Source organism: Ursus americanus, chromosome 1 (genome assembly GCF_024610735.1).
Source record: "Ursus americanus isolate L20-20 chromosome 1, mUrsAme1.1.p, whole genome shotgun sequence".
NCBI lineage: Eukaryota > Metazoa > Chordata > Mammalia > Carnivora > Ursidae > Ursus > Ursus americanus.
This window is the reverse complement of record NC_142127.1, coordinates 74,196,356-74,214,109: the sequence shown is the minus strand read 5'-3', so window position 1 is coordinate 74,214,109 and position 17,754 is coordinate 74,196,356.

Genomic DNA, 17,754 nt, shown 5'->3' with positions numbered 1-17,754 from the left:
GATTTCTGAGCACTGATTTTGTATCCCGCCACATTACTGAATTGCTCTATAACTTCTAGTAGTTTAGAGGTGGATTCTTTTGGGTTTTCCACATAGAGTATCATGTCATCTGCGAAGAGAGACAGTTTGACTTCTTCTTTGCCGATTTGAAAACCTTTTATCCCTTTTTGTTGTCTGATTGCTGTTGCAAGGACTTCTAGTACTATGTTGAATAATAATGGCGAGAGTGGGCATCCTTGTCATGTTCCTGATCTTAAGGGAAAGGCTTCCAGCTTTTCCCTATTGAGAATGATATTCGCTGTAGGCTTTTCATAGATGGTTTTTATGAAATTGAGGAATGTACCCTCTATCCCTACACTCACTACAGATAAAATACTGGTATCCAAGATCTACAAAGAGCTTCTCAAACTCAATATACGGGAAACAAATAATCAAATAAAAAAATGGGCAGAAGATATGAACAGACACTTTTCCAATGAAGACATACAAATGGCTAACAGACACATGAAAAAATGTTCAAAATCATTAGCCATCAGGGAAATTCAAATCAAAACCACACTAAGATACCACCTTACGCCAGTTAGAATGGCAAAAATTGACAAGATAGGAAACAACAAATGTTGGAGAGGACGTGGAGAAAGGGGATCCCTCCTACACTGTTGGTGGGAATGCAAGTTGGTACAGCCACTCTGGAAAACAGTGTGGAGGTCCCTTAAAAAGTTAAAAATTGAGCTACCCTATGATCCAGCCATTGCACTACTGGGTATTTACCCCAAAGATACAGACATAGTGAAGAGAAGGGCCATATGCACCCCAATGTTCATAGCAGCATTGTCCTCAATAACGAAATTGTGGAAGGAGCCGAGATGCCCTTCAACAGATGACTGGATTAAGAAGATGTGGTCCATATATACAATGGAATATTACCCAGCCATCAAAAAGAATGATTTCACAACATTTGCAGCACCATGGACGGGACTGGAGGAGATAATGCTAAGTGAAATAAGTCAAGCAGAGAAAGACAATTATTATATGGTTTCACTCATTTATGGAACATAAGAAGTAGGAAGATTGGTAGGAGAAGAAAGAGAAGAAGAAGGGGGGTAAACAGAAGGGGGAATGAACCATTAGAGACTATGGACTCTGGGAAACAAACTGAGGGCTTCAGAGGGGAGGGGACTGGGGGAATGGGATAGGCCAGTGATGGGCCTATTAAGGAGGGCACATATTGCATGGTGCACTGGGTGTTATACGCAAGTAATGAATCATGGAACTTTACATCAAAAACTAGGGATGTACTGTATGGTGACTAACATAATAAAAAATTATTATAAAAAATAAAGATTGGAAAACATATTAACATCATTTCTTAGTGCTCCTTGGTACACAGATCCGTGGGAAGAGGAGATCTGTCAGTACACAAATCCAGTGATGCAGAACCAGAATATTTATTTGGGTCCTAGTGTACTTTGTTGGAGGAACAAGCAGTCAGGTTCCATGGGGTGGACCCTATGAGAGCAACACTGTTATTGGCACTTTTCAGCTCAAGTCCCCCTCCTCTATCTCAGGACCCACCCACCCACAATTCCTGGATTCTGACCTCTGGTGGGCTGACATATCCCAGTTTAGGGGTCCATAAAAATGTTTTCTTTTTAAAATCAGAAAAAAAATGAATATGAGGCTGGATTATGTTTTTGTACCAATGAAGTTGTAACATACAATTTTAATATTTACGGAGGAAGGAGCCCACAAAGGCAAAAGCCCCCAAAACAGGCTCCATCCTGCACTGTCTCCCCAAAAATTGCAGGGCCTACTATGAGCTATTGGGGCATGTTGAATTCAGGGCTGAAATATCAGCAACACTGCTTGCCCACTGACCTAAACCAAATTCTTCAACTTTGCTTTTAATAAAATCTGTACAATAATTTGATCTTCATCTGTCTAACTTCTCTATTGCTCAACTGTCCTGCATCCAGGTGACCTCTCAAAACTCTGGTACATCAGCACAAACATTTCTCTGCCCACATTCCCAGCTGCTTATTTCAGTGGGTCCAACCCATTTTCACAAACTTCTGTACAGCTAAATGTTATTCCTGATACCTTTTCATTCAACTGAATTTAATCCAAATAAAAGTTTTACTACTTGAGGAACGCTACTTCACGTGGACTCCTGTGATCTGGGTGCCACTCTGTAGCATATAGAGCTAAAGAGATGTGAGCCTTTCAGGACTCCACACAGCAAAGGGCTCTTTGTATTTGATTGTGCTCACATGGCCTTGACTCTAACGGCCAGGCCAAAAGCTTCTCAAATGGACTTCCCTTTTCCATTCTAGTCCCTCAGACTTGTTTTCCACAGTGCAGCTGGAATGATCCATTAAAAACACAAATCTGAATACGTCAATGTCAATTGTGTGTGCCTAAAGTCTTTCAGTGACTTGCTCTGTATTTGGAAAAAAAGAAAGATGCTAACATGGCCAACGTGGTGTAAGGGTCTGGCTCTGCCCCATGCAGACTCTCCAACCCACTGACCTGCTCCTAGCACAGGCGTCCCAGGTCTTGGACCACACCCCTCATTTTCCATCCCAGGGCCTTCAAGCATGCTATCCCCCCGGCACCATCTGCTGCAGTTCCTTCCCCAGTAACACCTCCTTATCCTTCAGGGCATGGTCTTACTCTTGTTCTCTTAGGAAGTTGTCTGACCCCCAGATCTAAAAGCCCTTGATACTATCTTCACTGACCACTTCGTATTTCTCTGGAGCACTTATCAAAGCTTGCAATGACATCTGTGTGATTACTTGTTTAATGCCAGTCTCTCCTATTGGATCATAAAGCCCATGTGGGCAGGGTCTATATTTGTCTTGTTAACCATTTGTCTCCAATGTATGACACTTATAAAGATTTTTTTTTTTTTAAAGAATGACTGAATCCATACTGTAATGAGATCTTTATAGTAAAGATTTTAGAGTGGGTCGGCTATTGATTTCTTGTTCTTGCTCACTAAAGAACTGATGATAAGCCTCTGCAGTGTGGCTGAGAATAATCTATATTCTTCTGGACCCTCTTCTGGGTGATCTATGTCGTTCTTGTCCTTCTATGAGTCCCATTCTATTTCAGAACTCTTAGTGCTCATCACAGACAGTTCTTCAGATTTTTCTTTTGCACTTGCTCAAAGAAAAGTCATGAAGTATGAAATTCCCATCAGTGATTTCTAGAAGTCTTGGCATCTCTCCAATTTGCTTTGCAGCTTTCTGGATGTCTGTTTAACTCTCTAATGTCAAGGACTTCGTGCTCTTGTGGTTCTGTTTAACTTGAGCATCCTGTATCTGTGTTCTCTTTGGTAGCTTCATTCTCTCTGCAAGACCAGCACTGTCTCTATGATTGTGCAGTGGTGAGGGCATCTGCATCCTGCAATAACAATGAGAGTTTATTTTTATTGAGTGCTTAATACGTGTTGGGCACTGTTCTAAATATTAGCCCATTTAATTTTCAAACCAAATTAATGAGGCAAGGACTATTATAATGCCCATTTATAGATCAGAAAAACCAAGCCATGAGAGTTTAACTAACTTGCCCAAGGTCATACTCTAATAAATGGTACAGCCAGGATTCAACCTAGGTCACCTGGCTCCAGAGTCCTGGCTGGTCACTACCAAGTAACAGGGCCTCCCTAGGGACTTGTGAATGCTATGGTATTTCTGGGTAGCTTCATTAATCAAACCCGTCAATGAAATAAATCATTAGGGAGTGGCTCACGGAACCCATCTCCTCCTTTGCTCCCCTGGTGACTGCAGTACTGCAGGTAGATGGTGGGTATATGGAATTTTCTTCTGGCTAAGAAGTAACTGCTACCTTGGCCAGTCACTCTTTCTCAAATAAGAGAAGCTGCTTTCTCAGCAAAAAAGAATTGGCATACAGATATGAGCTGAAAATAAGTTAGATGTTTAGAAGCTGATGATGGCCTTTTGTGTTTATCGTATGGCACAGTACCGGCCATAATAGGAACTCAGAAAGACTGTTGAATGAAGAAAATAACACAAGTGAGATGTGTTCCTTAGTTTGGGTTCCTGGATCATTTCCTGTGTTGAAGTCCATTCTGCCAATTTGATGGAAGATACAGAAATAATTAAATTCACCCAAGAAGCTAAAAGATCAAGGGATGATGCCAGAAAAGGGTTAATGTCTTAAGTCTTAACACTTAAACCATCAGAGCATATCAGGTGATGTCCAGACATTTCTTGCTGGGCTTCCATGTGCCATCACAATCAAGGAGCAGCTGGGTTTTCTTGGAGGAATGTCTTTCCTGTGCATTTCTTCCACACACTTCCTCCCCTGTATCTTTCCAGTCTCCTGACACTATTGTGCATTATGTACTCTAAACAACAATCCAAACCTGCTGCCATGCCAGGAACTCTTAAACTCAGTACTCTGCTCTGCCTTGGGCCCTTTTAGTTCCTTTTCTTATTTATGCCTTGTTTTGTTTTTCTCTACAAATTAATGCCATGTCTCATGCTTTTGTCCTCCCCAAGTTTGTTCCTTATTTCATTTTTTTACTCATTTTCCCTTTAAACAATCATTTGTGATCACAATGCTATCAAATTGGAAATTAAAGATAAAAAAAAGACATCTAGCCACAGATAACACTTAAATTTTAAATATTTAGGTTCAAAGAAGGAATAAAAACAGAAAATATAGACATAACAATAAATGGCAATGAAAAAGTTATATATCAATGACATGCAACTAAGACTATATTCAGGGGGAAATTTCTTAACTTCAAATGTTTTTATTTTTACCTAGAGTGATTAAAAATAAAAGAACTTAATTTTCAACTCAAGAAAGTAGAAAAGAAAAATAAAGAGAAAGTAGATATGGGTATATAACAATGACAAAGGCAGAAGAAATATTTAGAAAAATGAGAAAAGAGTAAAATAAATAAAACCAAAACTTTAAAAAAATCTAATAATTTAAATATCTAATAAGTATGCTTAAAAATGAGAAAATTTAAATAAACAAAATTAAGAACAAGAACTAGGATATAACCATTATGTTCAACTTTGTGCTTATAAATTTGCATTGCTTATACTACTAAAAATTAGGATAAATGCACTTCAATGGAAAAACAGTTGACTATGATATGATGGGACCATGGAAAACAATTTGGCCATTAAAAATAATGAAGATTTCTATATACAAGTTGTGAAGGGCTCTGGCCCAGGATTAACTTTGTCAAGGGGAATTCCTGGAGTCTTCTCCCTGTGTCCAACCTGCTGACTTTGGCCCCTTCACCACTGATTTTCCAACAGTCCTCTCTGATGGTGTCCTTAGTCTCCCTACAGCCTTAAAAGTTCCTTCATCATCAAATCCAGCAAATCTGCTACTTTTAACAACTTAGCAGTAAGTTTAAGAATATTTATTTCTGAGGGGTTTATATGTGTGTGAATGTTATAACACACAAGACACAATCCATGCTGTCAAGAAACTGACAGATGCATACAATGATTCAGAAAAATAACAAAGCAAGATGTTATTCAGTACCCAAACAAACTTGCTCTGAGGCTTCAGGTAGGTGGAGCACGTGAAAATGCTTTGTAAACTGAAGTGTGGCATGCAAATATTGGTAATTATTGTATTTGTTGTTTTCTTTGTTATAGTTCCAAAAAAACTCCTGACAACCTGCATAGTATGTAAACTGCCTCCCTAATTTCAAACTCCTGCTTAGCCTGCCATCCTTTTCACCCTTCACATAAGCCACATATGAGCTGCCCTAGTGCTGAAAACGACGGATGCAGGAGGAGGAGAACCCCAAAATAAAAAGGTGAAAGGGAATGAGTGGGAATTCAAAAAGGACTTATTGAGTTGAGCGGGTGTATGGCAATGCCATTTGCAAAATCAGCTTGTTTGTATATGTAAAAATTGGACAAAAAGAAGTTTGATGTTTTGTACTGTTTGGTATTTGAAAATTTATGTTAGAATACTCTGGACTGAACATTTTTTGAGTATGCTTTGGATACTAAAAATATTATGTGTTAATGCCTTTTGAACTTAACCTATAAGTATACTGGCTACATTTGGCCATTCTCACCTTAACATGGTACATCTATTTTTTTTAATTTAAATTCAATTAGCCAACATATAGTACATCATTAGTCTCAGATGTAGTGTTCAATAATTCATCAGTACACCTATTTTAGTAGTAAATACAACCAATCTTCATTTTAAGCACACATGTAGGGAAAAAAAATTCAATGAACAGAATTAGGCTAAACATTACTGTGTTGAAGTTAATGGTGGCAAATATTTCCATAGGTTTTATTTAATCATTTACATAGTTCCTACACATTACTCTCCAAAAATCATCTTTGGAGGTGACTCTACTTTATCCAACATTTATTGACTGAATTAATGATTCTTTAGTAACTGAGAGCCCTAGAAAATCAAGTGAATTGTCAACTTGTGCATTAAAATAAATAAGAATTTGCTTTTTAGTTACCATGGATTATCACTTATTATACTCCAGTACTTCATACAGACTAATGATAAAAGCTCAATAAAAATTATTTTTAACCATAGCATCTTAACTAAGAAACTCCACAAATAGCAAGCAAACAACAAAACCATTTCTGTTCTCCCATTTTTTCCCTAAGAATAGAAATGCTTTGGTGTAGGCTCTCATCTTCTTTATAAAATCAGTATGGAAGTACCACCCACAACTGGGAAAAAAATTGTATTAAACACCATGTTTTTGTGACACTCCAGGAACATAATTGCTAATACATAGTAAGTGAAGATTACATGATATTTTTAAAATACGTAAATGTGAAAAATTCTGTCAATATGAAAAACAAATACTTAAGAATTGCCCTAATTTTCTATATATTTGAGACAAAGATGTTTATACTAATTACCTGCCCAATGTTCAAGTCATTTAGAAAATCAACTTTTGTTCCGAGCCCCAACTACTAGGCAATAACATTTAGAATCAATTCATGGAATCTAGAAGAAAAATTCAGAAGACAAGGAATATGATTTAAAAGCAGTAAAAAAAACTGAAAACAACCCACTATAATTAATTAGCAAAATTTCTCTTTTTAAATTTTTTTTTTTTTTTAAAGATTTTATTTATTTATTTGACAGAGATAGAGACAGCCAGCGAGAGAGGGAACACAAGCACGGGGAGTGGGAGAGGAAGAAGCAGGCCCATAGCGGAAGAGCCTGACGTGGGACTCGATCCCAGAACACCGGGATCACGCCCTGAGCCGAAGGCAGACGCTTAACCACTGTGCCACCCAGGTGCCCCTCTTTTTAAATTTTTAATCTATTCCTCAAAAATTATTTATCTTGTATAAGTTTATTTTCTCTCTTTCTAAACGGGTATTCATTATTTTTGTGGATAAATTAAAAGGATTCCTAATTCTTTGACATACTATACAGCAGAGATTAAACGTACACAATACTTACTCTAGCTAAAAAGAGACTGTCTTTCAATAAAGCAGTAAAGACAGGGAATCAACATGCTCAAATGATGACAAATACACTTATTTAAAAATTCTCTTCTATGTTTGATCTTTTAGATCTTTTGACATTAGTATCAATTTATATGAGGTTATTAGCATGAGCAAACTATAATCACTTCAGAAACAAAAATTCTTGAGTTTAAATTCTCAAATTAAGTTTAAAAAATTCTTGACTTTTATCAAAATTGAAACACAAAATGAAGGACAGAGAATACTCTTCAGGTGTATCATTATTTACCCATATTGATTATTGAAAAATGTGTAGAGCCTGTTTTAAAAATAGTATATAAAACAAAGGAAAACCTCATAAAATCTTGTGATTTTTCTTTTCTCACGTGTGGTTGTTTGCAAGTTTAATATTCAGTTGTTTTGGGGCGCCTGGACAGCTCAGTCCCTTAAGCGTCTGACTCTTGGTTTTGGCTCAGGTCCCAATCTCAGGGTCTTGTGATCAGCCCCAGTTGGGCTCCATGCTCAGCAGGGAGTTGGCTTGTCTCCCTCTCCCTCTGCACCCTACCCCTGCCCCAACACTGCTCCTGTGTGGGGGCGCTGGTGCACGCGCTCTCCCTCCCTCTCTCTTTTTCACTCTCCCTCTCTAAAACAAATTTTTTTTAAAAAAGTTATTTTTTTTTCTGTAAGGAAAGGTAATAAAGTAAAAGCAAAGTCAAATTAGCATCAAGTTAAGTTTAAAAAAGCTCATCTCTTTTGGTTTCCAAAAAACCAAAAACGAATGTAGTCTTTAAAAACAAGTAGTCACTGGAGAGAGAGGGGAACTGAAGTAGGATTCGACATGAAACAGGCGCAAAAAGCCAAACACACAAGTAAAACAATTTATATTCAGACTATCAAATTCTTCCTTTACCAATCTTTTATCTAAATAAGGGAAGATTTACAGACGAATAACTAGAATTCACTAATATTTGGTAGGGTCAAAATTTATCTAAAAAGTAAATTTGTATTTACTGCACAGAATTTCCCGAATTTTTTCAGTACTTGTCTGTTCATTATAGACCAAAAGCACAAGATGATGTCTTCATAGCATAGTTTAAAAAGGTATTTTCTTGGCTTTAAATCTTTTCTTTATATATTATGCAAAGGGACATGACAAAGAAAAGTCATTCAGAGCGGGCCTTTTTCACTGTTAGCTTAGTTCAGTGGGGTCATTAAATTTAAAACAGGCATAACAAGTCTGCAAAGTTGCAGCTGATGCCTCTCAGCGCTCCACATTTTGTCGGGGACAATCATTTGCGGTTTCTTTTCTGGTGATCTACACAAAAAGTTTTAAGGAGACCCACAAAGATCAGAATTTTGGGGTCCAAGTTCAACACCTGCTGGTATGGAAAGCAGGTGAATGTAATCTGAATACTGGCTCTTCAGGGTGGTGGCCAGACACATCTGCCACGTGGCTGGTTCATTCTGTCTTGAGCTACAAAAAGAACGCTCACAACTTAAGTGGCAAACGAGCTCAACCTGTGCACGCCGACTGTACTCACCCTCCCGGGCAGCTCCTGTGGCACTCCGGGCTATTCCTTCCAGGTCCTTCTTCACTGCTTTCCTCCGTCCAGCCCACCACCTTGTTCTGTCCAGGGCGGAGCAAACCAATACACCGGGAACGAGGACAGCCCTTCTGCAATAGTGAAATACTTTGTCCAATATTCTCAGGGAGGCCAGACCACTGGCAATAAAATCCTCAAATGAACACCGGCACGTTTCCGTCTTTCCTCAGTCTAAAGGAAAGACACACACCTTTCCTACACTTGGGGAACCAGGTATCCGTTCCCATGAAATTCTTTCGCCTGCATCGAGCAGGCACTAGATGAACAAGAGAAGTCCATTTCTTGAAAGCAGGGTATACATCCATTCGCACTTGCATCATTAAAACACAAATGAATGTCTTTGAGCTTCTGAAGTTCGACAAATGGGTTCAAGAAACATCAAGGTGTCTGAAGCTGTCTCAGGAACTTTTCTTCACAAAATGGGTTCCTTTGGCCCCTGCCACGTACCATTTACCATTTGTTTCCAACCACGACGCCTTCCAAGAGACACTGAAGCTACTGCAGAAAACAGCCCGAACGGCCTCAACATATTGAGCTTAAATTAAAGACTCTTTGCACAAGGACGAACGCCACCCTTTCGACTCGCGGTCAGGGGCCTCAACACGCGGGTCAGGGGTACTTTCCACAAGGAGGTCCCAGGGGCAGCACTGAGGAGTGGCCGCGGCTGGGCCCCGTCATAGTCACCTCGTCGTGGTCCCTGCGCGGGCAGGGCTGGCGTGGTACCGGCCTAGGGAACTACTCAGCGAGGAGGCGGCGCCGCGCCTTCAACGGTGCCGGCCGCGCGAGCCCAACCTCCACGGTTTCTGCACGTGGCGCGGGGCACGTGGGCGCGGCCGGGCCTCCACGTGCGGGGCCGCCTCCTATCCCGGCGCGGTCGGAGTCCTGACCTCGAGGGCCCGCCTCCCGCGAGTCCTGACCTCGAGGGCCCGCCTCCCGCGAGTCCTGACCTCGAGGGCCCGCCTCCCACGCGGGCGTGGTGGGCGGGGCTGGCCGCTTTCTCTGGGACTCTCTAAAGAGCTGAGTGTTGGAGGATCCGCGTGGCAGCTCCAAGTGTCAGTTGAGCAGAGCGGGAACGTTTCAAGGCACGCGGGGATTCTGCCTAGTCATGAGGTGCACCGCCTTGGCGGGCGCCGATTGATGAGCGGGATGGGGAGGGTTGGGCACCGAGAGGATCTAGGTCAGAATGGCCAGTTGCCATTGTGGTAGCCTTGTGGGTGTGGTAAGAGCAAGGGACAGCGAGAGCCAGGAGAGAGGGCTCCCAGGCTCCATCCATCCCCTGAGCACCCTTGGATTTGGGGGCACATTAACAGAGGCTTCCCGCAGATTGGAGTGCTTTCATCCACCCCAGGGTTATTATCATCGAGTGGTTTGAGGCCAAAAGAGGAGAGGTTTTTTAAGTAGGTATGTGTGAGGGTGGGGTGGCGGCATCAAGTAAGGGATTTTTCAGGGCCTTTAAAATCTTGCTAATGTTACCCGCCCACACACACACACACACACACTCCCCTCTGGCGGAGGTGGGCAGTGTCTGAGGGTGTGTTACTGCTGTGAGTGTGGGCACAGAGCCTCAAGCACTCCATCCTTAGTTTAAAGGCGTTTCGTGCTTCTGCCCCTACCTCTACCCTCAGGTACTCCTTCCCTGAGCCGTTCTTGACTCACTCCTTACTCTCTTTCTCCTTTTTATTTTCTTCTCTTTCTGTTTCTCTCCTTCCCTTCTACGTTTTCCCTTTTTCTTACCTCTCTGCAGTTTCACACTTTGGTGAGTTTTATCCAGTCTCCTGGCTCTGATTACTAATTGCACGCATGACTCATAAATCTGTCTGTAGCCCAGACTTCTTACCAATCCTGAATTAACTGTCTATTCGGTAAATCCCTCGGCTGACAACCAGGCTATAAAGCTAAAACCAAATTCACGTTTCCTTTGAAAGCACCTCCTCCTTCTTTGTTGCCTGTGTCCTCCTCCTGCTGCTCTTTGTACTCCTCTCCCTTCCCCCTCCCCTTACTGCCCCTCCTCCCCCCCCCCCCCGCCCCTCCTCCCACCCTTCACTTCCTCCCCTTCCTCGGCTGGCTGCTTCCTTGCCCACCCCATCCTGTCAGAGGTCAGGGGCCATTGCTTGAATCTCTTTCCATTCCCGCCAGCACTGCCAGTGCTCAAGCCTTTGTCACCTCTTAACTGTCACAGTAGTGTAGGGGAGGAAAACTTTCTCTTTTTCCCTTCTAGATTCTTGGGCTGGTCAAATAATTAAATTTAAACAAGACATTAACAGGAGAAAAAGGCAAATTTTAATTTTGAATGTATGGGAGCTCATAGAAATATGAGACTTAGAGAGGTGACCAAAGCAGGCAGCTTTTTACACCTTTTAGATGAAGAAATTGGTGGAGTTGATAAGACAAAGAAGTCTGGGTTTGGGGTAGCAAATTAATGAAAAAGTAACTAGGTTTCTTTGTTTATACAGCCTTCTCAGCCCTGATTTCCCTCTCTCTGGTGATAAGGATGCCTTCTACTCTCCAGGTGCAGAGAGTGTACCCTTCACGTGAAAAATTTGTTTCCTGCTTTTAGGGGTACAGAGGAGGGTCGTTGTGGCACATTTTGGGGCAGCCTGTTCTGGACCCCATCAGTAGCTTTCCCGCTGTTATCTCCTATGTTAATTCATGCTATACCTTCCACCAGATAAAGTCATCCTGATTATGTCATTTTCTTTTTTTAAAGATTTTATTTATTTATTCGACAGAGATAGAGACAGCCAGCGAGAGAGGGAACACAAGCAGGGGGAGTGGGAGAGGACGAAGCAGGCTCATAGCGGAGAAGCCTGATGTGGGGCTCGATCCCAGATCGCCGGGATCACGCCCTGAGCTGAAGGCAGACGCTTAACCGCTGTGCCATCCAGGCGCCCCTGATTATGTCATTTTCTTGATAAAAACCTTCAAAATTCGTCACTGTTGACAGGGTAAAACCTGAACTGTTGAATTATATTTAAGAATATCTATGATCCAAGCTAGTTTTCTAGTTTTCTTTCCAGATTTCTCCCATATATAGTCTACCCTCCAGCCAAACCAAATTACCTGTGCTCTGGTAAATATCTGGATCTTTTCTGACCTCCTTCCTTAGCTTCTGCATTTTCCTCCACCTGGAATTCCTTTTCTTTTGTGCCCCTTTGTCTAGTCTTACCCGTTAACTGGGATGTTATCTCTTCACCTTCCACAGGACTATATTTGGGCTGCATCTGGCACAACACTTTCTACCTTGCATTTCTTTCTTTATAAGACCATATATAATTAAATTATAAGCTCTATGAGGTGGGATCTTGGATTTATTTTTGCCATTCCTTAGATGCCTGGCCACAACTTTTAGTTACTCCCTAAAATTTTGTTGAATAACAAATTATTCGTTCAGATTATGCATCTCAGCTTGCTCTCTGCTCCCCTCTTTTGCCAGATTCTGAAGAATGAGTCTAGCAGTTTAAACCACAAAAACTACTGCAGTACAATTATTAATTGAGTGCCATATACTTTACACAACAGGAATTGTAGTAAGTTTTTTCACACACATTTTAAAATGTATTGTTTAATCAAGTCAGGTTTGAACACGTCTTGGTGGCTAAAGGAAGTTTCTGCTGACACTAAGTTGGAATGGGTTATTGTTCATAGCACTCTGCTAAACCTCAGATAACTATCTTCTTCTGCCACTCTGACTCAGTCAAACGTCCCTTGCTCACTTCTCCATTACAGGGTTTTGGGCTAGAAAAAGCAGAAAACACGAAGACGCATAAAGGACTAGCTGGGGAGTAATACTTGTCATCATGACGATCATGATAATAATTATCACTAACATTTATTGAGTTGTTAACATGTGCCCCTGTCCTGGGTTAAACACTTTTACAGTTAAGCTCACTTAGTACAGGGACTCTGATAGGTATGTACCCTATTTTCTCTATTTGACAGCTGTGGAAGCTGAGGCACAGGTAGGTCAAAAACTTGCCCAAGGTCCCACTTACGGCTGGTTTAAGTGGCAGAGCTGGGATTTGAACCCTGTCATCCGGTTTTAAAGCCACCATGTCACTCAAACCTTTTCCAGTCAGTCAGCGTTTTGTGAGTATCAAAGCTCAGTGACAGAGGCAGAAGAAATAACACATGTTGCCTGTTCTAAAGCTTGCAGTCTAGCTGGGGACAAAGAATTAGAAGCACTCTGAGTGAGAAAACATCTCTCAGTCCATGGTGCTCCCTCGGTGTGTAGTCCCTGGCACTGGAAAGCTTGTATGGTGATTGCCTGTTTCCTGTCTGTTTCTCCACCAGACTGTGGCCTCCCTGGGGCCGGGACTTATGTCCTCTGAATGATTCTCTCTTAGCCCAGCACAGCACCTCACACAGAGCGGGCACACAGACTGTGTGTGTGGAACTGAACCCAACTGTGAAATGGTGTTGTTCAGAACACAGACGTAATGGGGGTCAGATATGGGCTGGCTAGTTTGGCTGGGTTGTTGTAATGAAAAATAGTTGGAAGGCAGGCAGGGACAAGGGGCCCCCAGCCCTAAGAGGAAACCACCCTGGAAGGAGCCCTCCCCCCTTTCCTACATGATAGGTAAATGACAAAAACCTGATTGGGTGACAGGCACAGGGAGGGTTTATCAGATTAAAACAGCCTGCCAACAAGCCCATAAAGACCCCTAGACTTGGAAACTCTGGCAGCAACCCTCTTGGGTCCCCTCCCTCTTCGGGAGCTTTGTACCATCACTCAATAAACTTTGCTTTACTATCACTCAATAAACCTCGCTTTGCTGCCCACCACCCTTTGATCGACGTCTTTATTCTTCAAAGCGGCGTGACAAAGAACTTTGGGCACTGAAGGAAAAGAAATCCTGCAACAATTGGGAAGGTTCACGAAGAAGGGCAATTTGAGGGATGAAGGAGGTTTAGAGGTTGTTATAGACTGAATGTTTGTGTCTCCCCCAAATTTATGTGTTGAGATCCTAACTCTCAAGATAACAGTAGTTTCAGAGGTAGTGTTCAGTGATTCATCGATTGTGTATAACATCCAGGGCTCATTACATCACGTGCCCTCCTTAATGCCCATCACCCAATTACCCCATCCCCCCACCCACCTCACCTCCGGCAACCCTCAGTTTGTTTCCTGTAGTTAAGAGTCTCTTATGGTTTGTCTCCCTGATTTCATCTTATTTTTCCCTTCCTTCCGCTATGATCCTCTGTTTTGTTTCTTAAATTCCACATATGAGTGAGATCATATGATAATTGTCTTTCTCTGACTGACTTATTTCGCTTAGCATAATAATACCCTCTAGTTCTAGCCACTTCATTGCAAATGGCAAGATTTCATTTTTTGATGGCTGTGTAATATTCCATTGTATATATGTACCACATCTTCTTTATCCATTCATCTGTCGATGGACATCTGGGTTCTTTCCTTCGTTTGGCTATTGTGGATATTGCTGCTATAAACATTGGGGTGCAGGTGCCCCTTCAGATCACTACATTTGTATCTTTTGGGTAAATACCCAGTAGCGCAATTGCTGGGTTGTAGGGTAGCTCTACTTTCAACTTTGAGGAACCTCCATACTGTTTTCTAAAGTGGCTGCACCAGCTTGCATTCCCACCAACAGTGTAAGAAGGTTCCCTTTTCTCCACATCCTCATCAACATCTGTTATTTCCTGAGTGATTAATTTTAGCCATTCTGACTGGTGTGAGGTGGTATCTCATTGTGGTTTTGATTTGTATTTCACTGTTGCCGAGTGACGCTGAGCATTTTTTCATGTGTCTGTTGGCCTTTTGTATGTCTTCTTTGGAAAAATGTCTGTTCATGTCTTTTGCCCATTTCTTGACTGGATTATTTGTTTCTTGAGTGTTGAGTTTGATAATTTCTTTAAAGAAACGCGACTCCTTTTTGCAAGGTAGGAGGTGTGGAGAAGTGAATCTGAGGTGATGTATCGGAAGATAGACTGTTGGGGGATGGAGCCTCTGTGAATTTTGCCCGCTTAGGCATCTCTGAAGGAGTTGCAGAGAATTATCAAGACAAGGGGGGACCCCATACCAGCTCTGCAAACCATCCACACAGTCCATTTGAATTTGCTGTTCATTGTCAAAGTTTGGGCCAGGCCCCTCTCCCTGCCAGCTGCAGTCATAGTGTCTGTTATGATGAGGAGCACAGAAAACCCCAGACACATTCCTGACTCTCCCAGGCCCCGGGGAGATTAAAAATTAAAAGGGAGGATTTTTAATAAACATACTCTGAGACACTCAGCCCATGGTGTCGGGGCGGGGGTGGGCACACTGACCTGGTTTAGAAAATCACTGCCTGCCTGGGCTCATTCTTTTTAAGAGGATGACGTTTTCAGCTGTCCCTCGTGACCAATTCACAGGCAGCAGAGCTTGGTTCTATTGTGGGAACCATGTGGGCCCTGAAGTAGCTCTGTTCTGGAGGAGGGTAGGCCCAGGTAGCAATTCAGAAGCTGGCCCAGCTTGCCAAATGGCAGGAGACAGGCCCAGCAAGCAGATGCCCCAGGGGATAGTGTGGGTGGGGCTGGCAAAGCTGGCCAAAATTTCAGACATTATCCACAGCAGGAACTGAGCTTTTAAAAGATACAGAAGGAGGGGAGGGGGAGGCAGAGGCGTGCCGGGGTGGCTCAGTCAGTTAAGCGTCTGTCTTCAGCTCAGGTCAGGATCTCAGGGTCCTGAGATCTAGCCCCACATCGGACTCCCCTACCTCAGTGGGGAGCCTGCTTCTCCCTCTCCCTCTGCCCCTCCCCTCTACTTGTGCTCTCTCTCAAATGAATAAATAAATAAAATCTTAAAAAAACAAAAGGTATGGAAGGTTTAGAAACATCTTACTTTTTTATTACACTTCTAGTCATGCCGGTGCCAGAGGTTTATCTTCTATACCTCAAATTTAAAATGCTTTTCCCAAATTGCAAACTTGGAGTACTCTAATAACAAGTCAATGCTTTTTCAAGGTACACATGTCCCTCCCTGGAGATTTAATGTGTCACCTTGGTGAGTGGGGCCTGCCATTGAGCATCTCTGGGTTAGATGTCCCCTGGGGCCTATTCTAATTCTGATGGTATATGTTTCTATGTCCTTTCCAGTTGCCAATTGCCACTGATGCCCCCACCCTGTCCTCCTTTTCCTGTTAAGGGGTGTTCCTCACTGACCTCTTCCTCTCACCATGCAGGCTTCTCCTCTCTGCCTATCCCCTACCATGGTGACAAGGCTTTCCCACCCCCTCCCCAATCCTGAGTCCTGCTTCCTCATCCCAAGCTCCTCCTCTCTTTGCATATCGTCCTCTCCAGAAGAAATCTAAGCATCCCAGAACCTGGGCCCTGCTCAGCTGAGTCAGGGACACTCATTTGCCCTGTCCTCTGTTGAGAGCACTCACTGTCTCCCATCCCGCCTGGCTGTACAGGTTGACTCCTGATCAAGGGCTTCCAGGCAATGAGGTGAAATCCAAGCCCCACTTCATTCCCAGGCACAGCCACCTGGAGGAAGGGAGCCTTTTCCTCCTGTACCCAAAGATGATCTGTGAGCTAGAGCAGCCCTGTAGGGGCAGCCAGGGCCTCCACGGCCCAGCCTGGACAGAGCATAGATCCAGGAGGGAGAGCTACTGGGAGGACATAAGCAGACACAAAAGGTGGGCTTAGAGTCGGGGCAGGGCAACAGAGGAAAAAGGAGGAACAACTGTGGTGCCTACATAAGGTGAGGGGATGGGGCTAGCTTCCTGAAGAAGTGATATTTACACTGACATCTAAGAGGCGAGAAGGCTGTAGTCAGGGGAGGGATGGTGGGAAGGGAAATCCCAGCGGGGAGGTGGGATGATGGTTACATTTGGGCATCAGCTCGGCTAGGCTATGGTACCCAGTAGCTTGGTCAAACACTAGTCTAATGCTGCTGTGAAGGTATTTTGTAGATATGATTAACATCTGCAATCAGTTGACTTTAAGTAACACAGATTACCTCTGACGATGTGGGCAAGTCTCCAAATCAGTTGAAGGCCTTAAGAACAAAAACTGAGCTTTTCCAGAGAAGGAACTATTCTGTCACGAAACTGTACCATAGAAGTCCTACCCGATTTTCTAGCCTGCTGGCCTGCCCTAGATTTTGGACTTATCAGTCCCCACAATTACGTGAACCAATTCTTTAAAATAAATATCTTCCTGTGTGTATATATATGTGTATGTGTAAATGTGTATATGTTTATATATATATGCATGTATATGTGTATATGTATGTCTATACATGGATGCACGTGTATGTATATGTGTGTGAATTATATATTATTTATGTGTGTGAATATATAATTCACACACATAATACACATACACCCATGTATGCATCGTGTCGGTTCTGGTTTTCTCGAGAATCCTGACTTGTGCAGGTGACGTGTGCAAAGGCCTTGAGGGAGGGAGAAGATGGGCCCCTTCAAGGATCTGAAGAAGGTTGTGGTGGCCTAAGTGTGGTAATCATGGCACAAGGAGCTTTGGGAAAGGTTGGCAGGGCGGATCATGGAAACCACATTAAGAATGCTGTGTTTTATTATCAGTGCAAGGGAAGCCATCAAAGGGTTCTGACTGTGAATGACACAATCTTCTCCTTAGGTACCCTGTAGCTCATCTGTTGCCTAACATCTGTCACGAGGTAACTCCCACGATGCACCTCAGACATCCCTTGGGCAGTGAGTGTGACT